Below are 12927 nucleotides of genomic sequence, written 5' to 3' on the forward strand. Positions count from 1 at the left end.
GCAGCGGGTGAGACAGGAGAGGTCTGCTTCACCATGTGGGATTCTCGCTGGCTGGCCGGGATCAAACCCGCACTGCAGAGGCTATGGACAGCCTCACAATGCGGCGCTCAACTGCCTGCGCCACCAGGGAGGCCCCATAAATAATATTTAAAAAAAACTTTTACTTGGGTAGTGATGTGAAGGGCAAGCTGGAAGTAGGGCAAGGTAGGGCAAGGCAGGAGCCCCTGAGGTGTACTAAATGAGCCAACAGACCAGTGCGTGAGCCAAAGGGCAACACTGCCAGGTCATCATGGGCACCCACTGACTGGGCTTGTCTGTGTCCCTTTGTTAGGTGACAATATCCTGCTCTTTCTCTTAGGGATAGAAACCTCCCTCATTCTCATCCTGACCTAAGCCCCTTTCTAGAAATGGGCTGTGTCCTAAGCAAGTTGGGTATATTATCTGCCAGAGATTGGTAGGGATGATTTTGGACTCAAGTCAAGCCTGGGAGTCCTGGCAGAACTATGAAGAAAGACACATTTTTCTTTCAGCACCTGGGAGTTTGTGCTCAAGAGGGAAGGGAAAAATGGATGGTGACAAATAGAGTCCTATTATTTTGTTTTCAGCATCCAGCTCAGCTACAACTGAAACTCACGTGGATATAGTTATGTCTACATTCACATAGGTGTGACTCTTAACTCTGTTGACTCAATGATTCTCCCATCTATTTATTTGACTTAGACTCATTTTCAAAGTTCGTCAGTTACTTACAACTAAACAATGTTTTTTGTAATACAGTGTTTTTAACAATGATTAATACAATGTCACTTACTTGCTAAATCCAAAGCGGGTGGGGGAGGCCAGCCCAAAAGACTGTGGAGGTCATTTGGCAGGGGCAGGAGCAACTAAAATACACCACTATTTCCTGCACCATGAAGGATTGCCCCTAAGTCTCTATATTATGCAGCCTTTTCCTCAGAGACCAGCCTCTTGGGTCTGCATGGATGTTTGAGTGTCTAGCAACAGATGCACAGAGGGAGGGAGTTACAAATAGGAACTTTCCAGGCCTTGGCGGGGAGGCTCAGGTACCCAAGGAGCTAGAAAACCACAAGCAGCTTCTGTGTTGGAAGAACGTGGAGCAACTGTGAGTCAAGAGTGCTGCTTTTGCTGGGCTGTGAACTGTGAACCTGCAGGGCTGGGGAAGCTGGCTTTGCTGATGGCTGCTGTGAGCAACAGCACTGGTGGGTCACGGCTGCCATCTAGCGCCACATGTCACCTTTTGCAAGTTGTTTACAGGCTCTTTCCAGCTGGAAGGTCTTTTGAGGACCAATTGGAGGGAGGAGGTCAATACCTCTACCTTCATGTCAGGAAAACCTCATAACCAAACTTTCGATATTATCTCTAATTTTGCTTATTATACATACACCCCCAGAAGCAAATGGACTGGATTGGAAGAAGGGGCAATTATTCTACAATTATTCTACAGTTATTCTTCCAAATATCTATGAATTTTATGGACAGATTGATGGGTGGGCAGAGAGATACCTAGGTAACTTTTTTTTTCCAATCCTGTAATGGCCAATTTTTGAGTCAGAGCTCTGGCAGGAAACAGCACACTCCTAAGGGGTGCCTGGGAAGAGTTCATGAAGAGCTACTCACTAAGGATTGGGAGAGGACCCAGAAAACAATCAAGGGCTAGGAAACAGGCTAGAGTTTAGTGACAGGAAGGAAGGAGCCACCACCCATGGTGCCAATGGGGCAAAGAGGGAGAAGTACTCTGCAGGCTGTTCTGTGAGACCCTCTTGAGAGGTGCTGTGGCCACAGCTGCTGGCTCTCAGAGGTGCCCCAGAAGCACAACTTCAGAGGAGGATTCATGTGTACGTGGCTTATTCAGACAGTACTCCCAGGACAGAAGGAAAGTGGGAGAAGCAGGCAGGGAAGGGGAGAAAGCCAGGCAAGGTGAGATCTCAGGCCAAGTCCCGTGGAAGTGGCTTTAGCCTGATCCTTCAGGGGGACTTTGGAAGGTAAGTTATGACCAAGCTTGGCATTGAGACTCTTGTCCATCACTGGTCAGGCGGGCAAAGAAGAGAGGAAGCAGGGTAGGACTCCAGGCCCTGGATGGACAGTGTTCATGTTCAGTTAGGGGAACATGCTAACGCCAAGACTCTGAGAACACTGCTTGAGCCTAGCCAAGGCCGCTGGGTGCTAGTAGGGCACACTGAAAATCAGTACCAAGAGATCTGGGTGGAGCAAGGACATGTGCTTCAAGTGGGGATGGGAACCAGGGAGGTGTGATTTGTCAGTTGACTTCTGAAGGAAGAAGACACAGACGTGGAATTTGGAGTACGAGAGTTTTGATTAGGGGAGAGGGTAATGCCTGTGAAGATAAAGAAAGAGATAAGGTCAGAACACAATCAGATCTAATGTCCTCAGCCAATCCCAGGGGAACTTTGGAGCAAAGATTGCCAGTTCGAGTAGTCAAGCAGTGGGGAGATGTGACGAGGCCCTGGTACCTCTTGCCATGTCCAGTCATTGGCTGGTAGTTGGCCAGGAAGGGCATGGATCCTGAAGCTGGTACAGCTGGAGGCTGTCAGCTAACAGTGCTCCCTGAAGCTAAATTGCAAGCTATTTTAGGAGATCCAAATGGAGCACCCCACAGCTCCACACTTAATGAAATGTAGTTGTCTCAGCCATCTCCCGACACCACAGAGGAAGAGAATGCTTGCAGGAACGCAGAAATGAGGGATGGAGGCGATACCCTCTTTATCTCTACCTGTATAGTTCTTTTTTAACTTTAATTTTTTTAAAGATTTATTTATTTATTATTTATTTATTTATACAAGCACTGGGTACAGTCAGAAGCGTTGGAGGGTGAGAGAATTCACCGAGCCAGAGCGGGGAGCAGAGCAGGCAGAAGGACCGAAGTACACGGGCGGCAGGAGAGGTCTGCGTGCCATGTGGGACCCTCCTCTGCTGTCCGGGGAGCAGCCGGGGATCGAACCAGCGCTGCAGAGTCTGCGGGCAGCTTCACAACCCAGTGCTCAACCGCTGCGCCACTGGGGAGGCCCTTAACTTTAATATTTTAATGGAGTAATGCTGCATTATAACTTTCATGTGTGCACAATTAAAAATAAAAATCTGGGGACTCCCCTGGTGGCGCAGTGGTTGAGCGCTGGGTTGCGAAGCTGCCCGCAGCCTCTGCAGCGCTGTTTCGATCCCAGCCACCGGCAAGGGGCCTACATGGCCCGCAGACCTCTCCTGCCGCCCGCTGCTCCCCTCAGCAGTGCACTTCCATCCTGCCTGCTCTGGCTCTAGTGAATTCTCTCACCCTCCCATGCTTCTGACTGTACCCAGTGCTTGTATGAATAAATAAATAAATCTTAAAAAAATACATAAATAAAAATAAAAATAAAAATCTGTATGGAATATATTAAGTTTACCAGTAAAGTTTATTTCTATCCTGCATCATACAATGGGTCTTTTTTACCAGGTTTACCAACTCCCTTTCCCCTTTCCTTTCTGGTAACTACTCATTGTTAGGCTAAGTTTATTTTAGTTTTATTTTGTTCATTCACTTGTTCATTCTCATTGTATACCACATATAGGTGAAATCATAAGGTGTTTTTCTTTCTCTCTCTAACGTATTTCACTAAAACATAATATCCTTAGGTCCATCCGTGTTGTTACAAATGGCAGGCTTTCATCTTTTTTTAATCTTTTTTATAGCTGAGCAGTTTTCCATTGTGTATATAGGCCACATCATCTTTAACCATTCACTTCTCAGTGGGTCCTAGGCTATTTCCAACTCTTGGTTATTGTAAATAATGCTGCAATAAACATAGGGTTGCATGTATTTCTTCAAATTAGTGCTTTTGTATTCTTTTTTGGTAAATGCCCACAAGTGGGATAACTGGATAACATGGAATTTCTACTCTTAATTTTTTGAGGAATCTCCATATTGCTTTCCTTAATGGCTGTACCAATTTACATTCCCACCAGTGGTGAATCTTGTTCCTGCCTCCTCATTCTCTCCAACACTTGTGTTTCTTGTTTTTTGGTAATGGTCATTCTCCCAGGCGTGAGCTGATATCTTGTATGTGTTTCCCTATTAAAAAAAGATTAACAGGGCCTCCCTGGTGGTGCAAGGGGTTAGGCACCACACTATGAAGCAATCTGCAGCCTCTGCAGCACAAGTTCAATCCCCGGCCAGCCAGGGAGCAACCCACGTGGCGCAGCAGACCTCTCCTGACTTACCCGCTGCTCCCCTCAGCAGTGTTTTCAGTCAGTCTGCCTGTTCTGTTCCCCACTCTGTCTCTGGTGAATCCTCTCACCCCCCACATCTCTGGCCTGTACCCCAGCTCTTGTATGCATAAATACATAAATCTTTAAAAAAAAATGAACAACTTTACATGTGCCTGTTGGCCGTCTGTATGTCTTTGGGGAAGTGTTGGCCAGTTCTTTGTACTTATTTTTGTTGCTATTATTTGTAGAGTATGGCTTTGTAGAAATGTGTGAAGTTTGTAACAACAACAAAACATGAAGTGAAGGCCCTGGTTTTCATGTGCACACATTTCCAGCTGTGCCTAAAGTCCAGGTATGCTTGGGTTTTGGTTGTGTAAACAATAAATACCTTTTCACTCAAGCTATTTTAAGTTGGGTTTTCTGTTTTGGCTAAATTAAGATTCCTGACTGATAAGCTCCCTGAGCTGAGCTTTTCTTAACTGTAAAATGGGGCTCATGATACCACACTGCAGGGTTCGGGAGTTAATGTGGTGGACAGGTGCAGACTAGATACCCAATAAGTACTAGTGAACATTATGAGAGGAAAAAGCATAGAAGACCTCAGGCATGCCTGGAAGCCTTGCTGTGCCCAGGGCAGCCTGTGGACTGAGTTCAGTGCTCAGAGAGGTTGGGGTCTGGCTGAACACTGACTTCTGGCATTAGCTCTGAGCCTATGGCCTTTCTGCAATGATACTTTCCTTCTTTTTTTTTTTTTAAAGATTTATTTATTTATTTATACAAGCACTGGGTAGCGCAGGAGGGTGAGAGAATTCACCAGAGCCAGAGCGGGGAGCAGAGCAGACAGAAGGGCCGAAGTACACTGCTGAGGGGAGCAGCGGGCGGCAGGAGAGGTCTGCGCACCATGTGGGACCCTCCTCTGGTGGCCGGCAGCAGCCGGGGATCAAACCAGCGCTGCAGAGTCTGTGGGCAGCTTCACAACCCAGCGCTCAACCGCTGTGCCACTGGGGAGGCCCTGCAATGATACTTTCTGAACTAGTGCTTTATTGGCCAGCTGGGAAGAGAAGAAATGCTGTCTTTCAGGACAAAGTTGAGGCTCCTCATTTTCTTTCTGTATTTATTTTTGCTATTGTTATTTGTACACTATTTCTTTGTGGAAATACCTAAAAGTTCATAACAAAAGAAAAAGGAATAAATGTGGGACAACAACATTTGCAGCACAGTGATGATTCCAAAGCTTTTGGATAAAACAAACAGGAAAGAATAAAGACTTTGTCACTCAGGAGCTATTTTTGGTTGTCTGAGAGAAATAGGAAATTTTTAATGTTAAAAATCTCCTGAGCTTCCCACTGTTCCTCTCTTCTCCCACCAAGTATGTAAATGCTTTAAGAGGCTCTTGGTAGAGACTTTGTGTTCTCTTTGTGGAAACAGTGACAGGAGTGAGGTGGGGGCTGCTCTCTCTCTCTCATCTCTCCCAGTCTTCCTGAGGAAGCTCATATCCTAATTACCCAAGAACAAAAAGTGACTTTGAATAGCCCTTTGGGTTCATCAAGTACTTAATACCTATTATTAAAGAAGCTCCTGCCTAGTCTAATTGCATGTTGTGAGACTAGAGCACCTACAGCCACTTTAGCAGCACACATGAAAAATTCTGAACAAAAGTTAGAAATAGCATCAAAAGCCAGTGAAAAGTGGACTCCCTGGCATCTCTCCTTGACACCTCTAAGTAGGGTTCTTACTTTCTGTCTTCAAGTTAAAGGTAGACAAGATGACCTCTAATGAGCCTTCTCATTTTTCTCAAGGTCAGTGGGACCCCCCCCCCAAGCCTCTCTCTTTTGTTAATTTAATTAAATTTTTTAAAAAAGATTTATCCATTTATGCATACAAGAACTGGGGTACAGGCCAGAGGTGTGTGGGGGGGGGGTGAGAGGATTCACCAGAGACAGAGTGGGGAACAGAGCAGACAGACTGACTGAAATACACTGCTGAGGGGAGCAGCGGGCAAGTCAGGAGAGGTCTGCTGCGCCATGTGGGTTGCTCCCTGGCCTGAAGGGGATCAACCTTGTGCTGCAGTGGCTGTGGACAGCTTCATAAGTTGCATCTTAACCCCTTGCGCCACCAGGGAGGCCCTAAATTTGTTTTTCCTGACATCATTGTGTTCTCCATAGTTCTTCTACCACCATATTCCGTTGTGTTCATCCCTCCCGTTTTGCCCCCCCCCCTTTGCTGTATGCCTCAGACCTATAGTCAGCTTGCTCATTTTGACTTTTTCTTGACCTTTTATTTGGTTTCCCTATATTCCACATGTAAGTGAGACCATCTGATATTTATCCTTTTCCTTCTGACTTATTTCAGCCAGATAATCCCTTCCAGTTTCATCCATATTGCTGCAAATGGCATGAATTTGTCTTTTTTACTCTTTGAGTAATATTCAATTTTATAAATATACCACAACTTTTTGATCAATTCATCTATTTGGGGGCATTTGAGTTGTTTCCATGTTTGGCTATTGTAAATAGTGCTGCAGTTAACATAGGAGTGCAGGTATCCTTTCAAATTAGTGTTTCTGTGCCCTTTGGGTAGATTCCTAGGAGTAGAATTGCTGGATCATATGTTAGATCCATTTTTAGTGTTCGGAGGAAACTCCACACCGCTTTCCACAGTTTACATTCCTACCAGCTGTGTAAGAGGGTTCCTTTATCTCCACATCCTCACCATCATTTGTTCTTTCCAATTCTTTTTTAATGATTTATTTATTTATGCATACAAGAACTGGGATACAGGCCAGATTTGTTGGGGAGTGAGAGGACTCACCAGAGACAGAGTGGGGAGCAGAACAGGCAGGCTGACTGAAACTCACTGTTGAGGGGAGCAATGGGCAAGACAGGAGAGGTATGCTTCGCCTTGTGGGCTGCTCCCTGGTTTACCGGGGATTGAATTCATGCTGCAGAGGCTGTGGATTGCTTCATAGTGCGGTGCTTAACCCCTTGTGCCACCAGGGAGGCCCCTCCAATTCTTTTATTGTGGGCCATTCTTACTGGAGTAAGGTGGTATCTCATTGTGGTTTTGATTTACACTTCCCTGACAACTAGTGATGTTGAACATTTTTTTCACAGGCCTATTGCCAAAGCTTCTCTCTTACATCAACTTTCTTTGTGGAGTCTTCTTTTTTTTTTTTTTTTTTTTAAAGATTTATTTATTTATTTGTACAAGCACTGGGTACAGTCAGAAGCATGGGAGGGTGAGAGAATTCACCAGAGCCAGAGGGGAGAGCAGAGCAGGCAGAGTGATGAAGTACACTGCTGAGGGGAGCAGCGGGTGGCAGGATAGGTCTGTGCACCATGTGGGACGCTCCCCAGTGGCCGGGGATCGAACTGGTGATGCAGAGGCTGCGGGCAGCTTCACAACCCAGCATTCAACCGCTGCGCCACTGGGGAGACCCTCTTTGTAGAGTCTTCTCCAGCATCCCCTGGCAGAATGTTATTCCTCCCCTTGGGTACTATGGTTACCAGAATCCTGGATGGACACCCTGACCACTGCTCCCTAGATACAGGCCATGATTCAGAACTCCCCCTACACTGATCTCTATGGACTGGACTTTTGGTACAGCTGACTACATGTGCACATGAAAACCAGGGTCCTCATGTCATGTTTGTTGTTACAAACTTTGCAAACTTCTACAAAGACATACTCTACAAATAACAACAACAAAAAGGCTGACCTGTGTAACTAATAGGATATTTCAGAAATGGTGTGACTGTTTAAGTTATGACATGAAAGATATTGTGCAATCCTTCCTGTTCTATCTTAGATCATCAGCTGCCATGTCATAAGGACACGCAAGTGGTCCTATGAAGTCCCAGTGGGTGAGGAATTGAGGTCTCGAGTGATCAGTGAATGTGGTGGTTTTAAAAGATGGTCACACATTCTTGGAGAGATGGAACTTGATTCTCTTCTCCTTTTCATTGGGTTGCTTTGGGCATGCACTCGGGTGCACTGATACTTCTTTGGAGAGCCCATGAGGCAGGAGTCAGGCCCTTGTGCCAACAGCCATGTGAGTGAGCCACCTTGGAAACATATCCAGCTCCTCAGTCACGTCTTCAGATGTTCGCAGCCCTGCCGACAGCTTAGTGCAACCTCCTGGGGAGAAGATCTGACCAGGACCACCCAGTTAAGCTGTTTCCAAATTTAGAATCCTTTAGAAAGTATGTGGTTTATTATTAGCTACATTATAAAACAAAAAATTATTTTATTCTTCATTCTAATATTGCTTTACTGTTACACCTTAATATAAACTTTTTCCATCCTAATATAAATTTTACTGTTTTTGTTTTGTTGAGAAAGGCCAAAATGAATAGTTAAGAGCTGCGATTTTAGTGTGTTATTTATAAAGGTAGACTGACTGATGAAACAATAAAAAACTTAAATGACATTTACATACAAAACACAAAGAAATAAATTGAAAAAATTCTTTTTATGAAAGATTATTGAATTATAGAGACAACAGGAAAATTGTGCAACTGTTTTGGAAAATAGTTTGACAGTTCCCACTCTAAAAATTCCAATCCCAGGTATGCACCCCTGAGAAAACAAAATATATATCCACACAAAACTTTTTTTTTAAGATTTATTTATCTTTATACAAGAGTTGGGGTTCAGGCAGGAGGTGCGGGAGGGTGAGAGGATTCACCAGAGACAGAGAGGGGAGCAGAACAGTCAGAAGGACCGAAATACACTGCTGAGGGGAGCAGCGGGCGAGACAAGAGAGGTCAGCTGCGCCATGTGGTTTTCTCACCGGCTGACCGCGGTCGAACCCACACTGCAGAGGCTGCAGACAGCTTCACAGCACTGCGCTCAACCCTCTGCGCTACCCAGGAGGCCCCAAAACTTTTATATGAATATTTATAGCAGCATTTTCATGGCAGTTAAAAAATAGAAACAAACCAAATGTCCATCAACTTGATAAGTGGATAAACAAAATATGGCCTATTCATACAATGGAATTTTTAATTAAAAGTTCATTGATTTACAATTTACAATTTCATTGATTACAATTTACAATTTGAGGGGTATATTCTTACTTTTACATGTGAATAAGCTTAACCTCACCTATCACCAAAGTTCTAGTGACATTCCAACTACCAGATTGTGCCATCTCTCTCCCTTTCCTTTATTTCTTCTCCACCACCCCCTCTGGAAATTACCATATTTTCCACAATGTCTAGGGTTATTTTTGTTCTATTTGTTAGTTCATTTGCTTTGATTGTTAATATTCCACATAGGAGAGAAGCCATCTGCTAACTGTCTCACTTTCTGACTATTTTGCTTAGCATAATTACTTCAAGTTCCATTTATGTTGTTGCAAAAGACAAGATTTAATATTTTTTAATTGATGAGTAGTATTCCACTGAGTATATATACAACTTTTTTTTTTTTAAAGATTGATTTATTTATTTATACAAGCACTGGGTACAGTCAGAAGCGCGGGAGGGTGAGAGAATTCACCAGAGCCAGAGCGGGGAGCAGAGCAGGCAGAAGGACCGAAGTACACTGCTGAGGGGAGCAGCGGGCGGCAGGAGAGGTCTGCGCACCATGTGGGACCCTCCTCTGGTGGCCGGGGAGCAGCACGGGATCGAACTGGCGCTGCAGTGGCTGCGGGCAGCTTCACAACCCAGCGCTCAACCGCTGCGCCACTGGGGAGGCCCATATACTACAACTTCTTTAACCAGTCACCCATCCATGGAAATTTCTGATGTTCCCATGTCTTAGCTATTATAAATAGTGCAACCTTGAACATATGAGTGCAGAAACCCCTGTTGTTTATAGTCTTTTTGGTGTAGACCATTCATAGATGTGAGGTGATAAGTCATTATGATTTTGATTTGCATTTTCCTAATTATAAGTGGCGTTGAACATTTTTATGTGCCTGTTGGCCATTAGTATGTCCTCTTTGGAGAAGTGGCTATTCAAATCTTCCATGCATTCTTTCCATCGGGTTGCTTATATTTTTTTATTGTTGAGTTTGTATGAAGTCTTTCCATATTTTGGATATTAATCCCTTGTCAGATGCGCTATCTGGAAATAAAGTTTCAATGATAGACAAAGAGCTTATTCAATAATCAAAATGAGGATCTGAACCCGGGAAGCAGTCCCCAGATTTTACTCTTTGAGACCTGTTCCAACAAATACAAGTTTGAATTAAGTTTATATAGGTAGGAAAGTAAGTTATTGACATTAAAATTAATTATTCTTTTTTTTAAAGATTTATTTATGCATACAAAAGCTGGGGTACAGGCCAGAGATGCGGGGGTAGGAGGGTGAGAGGATCCATCAGAGACAGAATGGGGAACAGAACAGGCAGATTGACTGAAACTCATTGCTGAGGGGAACAGCAGGTGAGACAGGAGAGGTCTGCTTCGCCATATGGGTTGCTCCCTGGCCGACCGGGGATTGAACTCATGCTGTAGAGGCTGTGGATTGCTTTGTAGTGCAGTGCTTAATCCCTTGTGCCACCAGGGAGGCCCCAAAATTAATTATTCTTGATGGGGGGAATCTAAAGTTAGGCTGGTGCTAAAGGAAGGCAGTTTAGAATTTAATCTCTTCCTCTCTAAAGAATGCATTGCAGAGATGCAAAGCCTGGGGCCCAATGCTAAATCCTCTCTCTCCAGCTCCTTGGTCACCAATGGGGGTGAAACGACTGTCTACCTGCAGGAATGATTTTGCATAGCTGTTTTAGACTTCAAGTCTACGCAAATGGCCTTGCTCTCCTGTCTGCCAAAGTGGGGATGGATGGGTCATTTCCCAAAACATTTTACAATATATTCACAGACATATGAGGAAGTATCTTCTTTGAGTCAATAATCATTTTTTAATTAAAGAAAAGTTTTTAAACACCTTTGTTTATTTTTTCACAGTATAGGATTTCTCCCCTCGGGTGCAGTCACTGTAGTTTTCCCAACAGTAAAGTGCCCACAGTCCTCCATCAAACTCCACTAAACTCTTCTCCCCCCTTCTCTACTCTGCCCCTCTCCTTCATTCTCTCCTCCTCTCCTGTGTGTCTCAGATCTATGGTCTGCTTTCAAGGGTCAGTCTTATCACTATCTTTTCTTGCCCTTTGTTTGGTTTCTCTAGATTCCATGTATAAATGAAACCATCTGGTATTTATCTTTCTCCTTCTGGCTCACTTTGCTTAGAATAATCCTTTCCAGTTCCATCCATGTTGCAAATGGCGTGACTTTATCTTTTTTTGATTGCTGAGTAATATTCCATTGTGTCCATATACCACATCTTGATGCACTTATCTGTTCTGGGACATTTAGGTTGTTTCCATACCTTGAGTACTGTAAATAGTGCTGCTATTAACACAGGAGTGCAAGTGTCCTTTGAAGTGTTTTTGTGATCTTAGTACAGATACCTAAGAGTGGAATTGCTGGGTCATATGTAAGTTCCATTTTTAGTCTTTTGCGAGACCTCTACACTTCTTTCCGTAGGGCCTGGACCAGTCTACATTTCTACCAACAGTGTAGGAGGGTTCCTTTTTCTCTACACCATTGACAGCACTTGTTGGTGGTTTTTTGATGGCCATTCTCACGCCTGTGAGCTATCAGGAATCAATATTTTAATTCACACTCTGATCCTTGCTTCTTAATCTGCTACCAGGGAATTTTCCTATTGCAGTTGTGCCATGCAAACAAGCTTCTGCACAATTCTTAAGCTCTAAATTGCATTTGTCAAAAATATCCTCTTTCATGGCTGTGTCCACTTCAGAGTTAGCTGTGTTTGTGACCAGAGAAGCAGCAAACATCTCTTTCACCATCATTTTCAAATTGCACATTAGCAATATCTGTGTATTTATCAAGCTGCAATGAAAAATAACTTGCTAGTTTTATTTTTCTATTACTTTCTTTGTCACAGTTTCACACAGTATTTCTTATTTTTTAAAGATTTATTTTTATTTATTTATGTATACAAGAACTGGGGTGTAGGTCAGAGGTGCTGGGGGTGAGATGACTCACCAGAGACAGAGTGGAGAGCAGAACAGGTGGATCTACTGAAATACACTGCTGAGGGGAGCAGCGGGCAAGACAGGAGGGGTCTGCTGCAGCCATGTGTGACACTCCCTGGCTGGGCATCAAACTCATGCCGCAGTGGCTGGCGATAGCTTGATAGAGCTGAGACTTTAACCCCTGTGCCACCAGGGTGGCCTCCTCATCCAGTATTTCTAAGCAATTAATCTTTGATGCAGTCTTTTACCCATAGCATAGCAATTAAATATTGTGTTTTGTTTCTTTGTTTATTGTAGCCTGGTACATTACCTTACAAGAAGTCTGAAAAATGATAATGTTCATGTGGGAAACATTGTATAATATTGAGTGTTCACTATTGTTTGACTTTTAAAAATAACAGTTTTATTGGGAGCCAGCCACTCCTGATATAGCAGGCAAAAGAGCAAAGTCATCTACATAGACTTAAAATGTGGACAGGTTCCATCCTGTTGTGAATGCAGGAATCTACTGCCTGAAGGTAAAGCCAGTCCGTTTATACCCATTGAGGACAAGGAGCCAGATAAATAGCATTTAACAATAGGGACCCAGCTTTTGCATCTCTGCATGTGCCTTTTTTTTTTTTTTTCTTCATAGAAAGAGATTAAATCCTGCATTACCTTTCTTTAGCTTCAGCATACCTTAGGTCAAGATAACTTAAAACTAA

Source organism: Talpa europaea (genome assembly GCF_964194135.1).
Source record: "Talpa europaea genome assembly, chromosome: 16".
Taxonomy (NCBI): domain Eukaryota; kingdom Metazoa; phylum Chordata; class Mammalia; order Eulipotyphla; family Talpidae; genus Talpa; species Talpa europaea.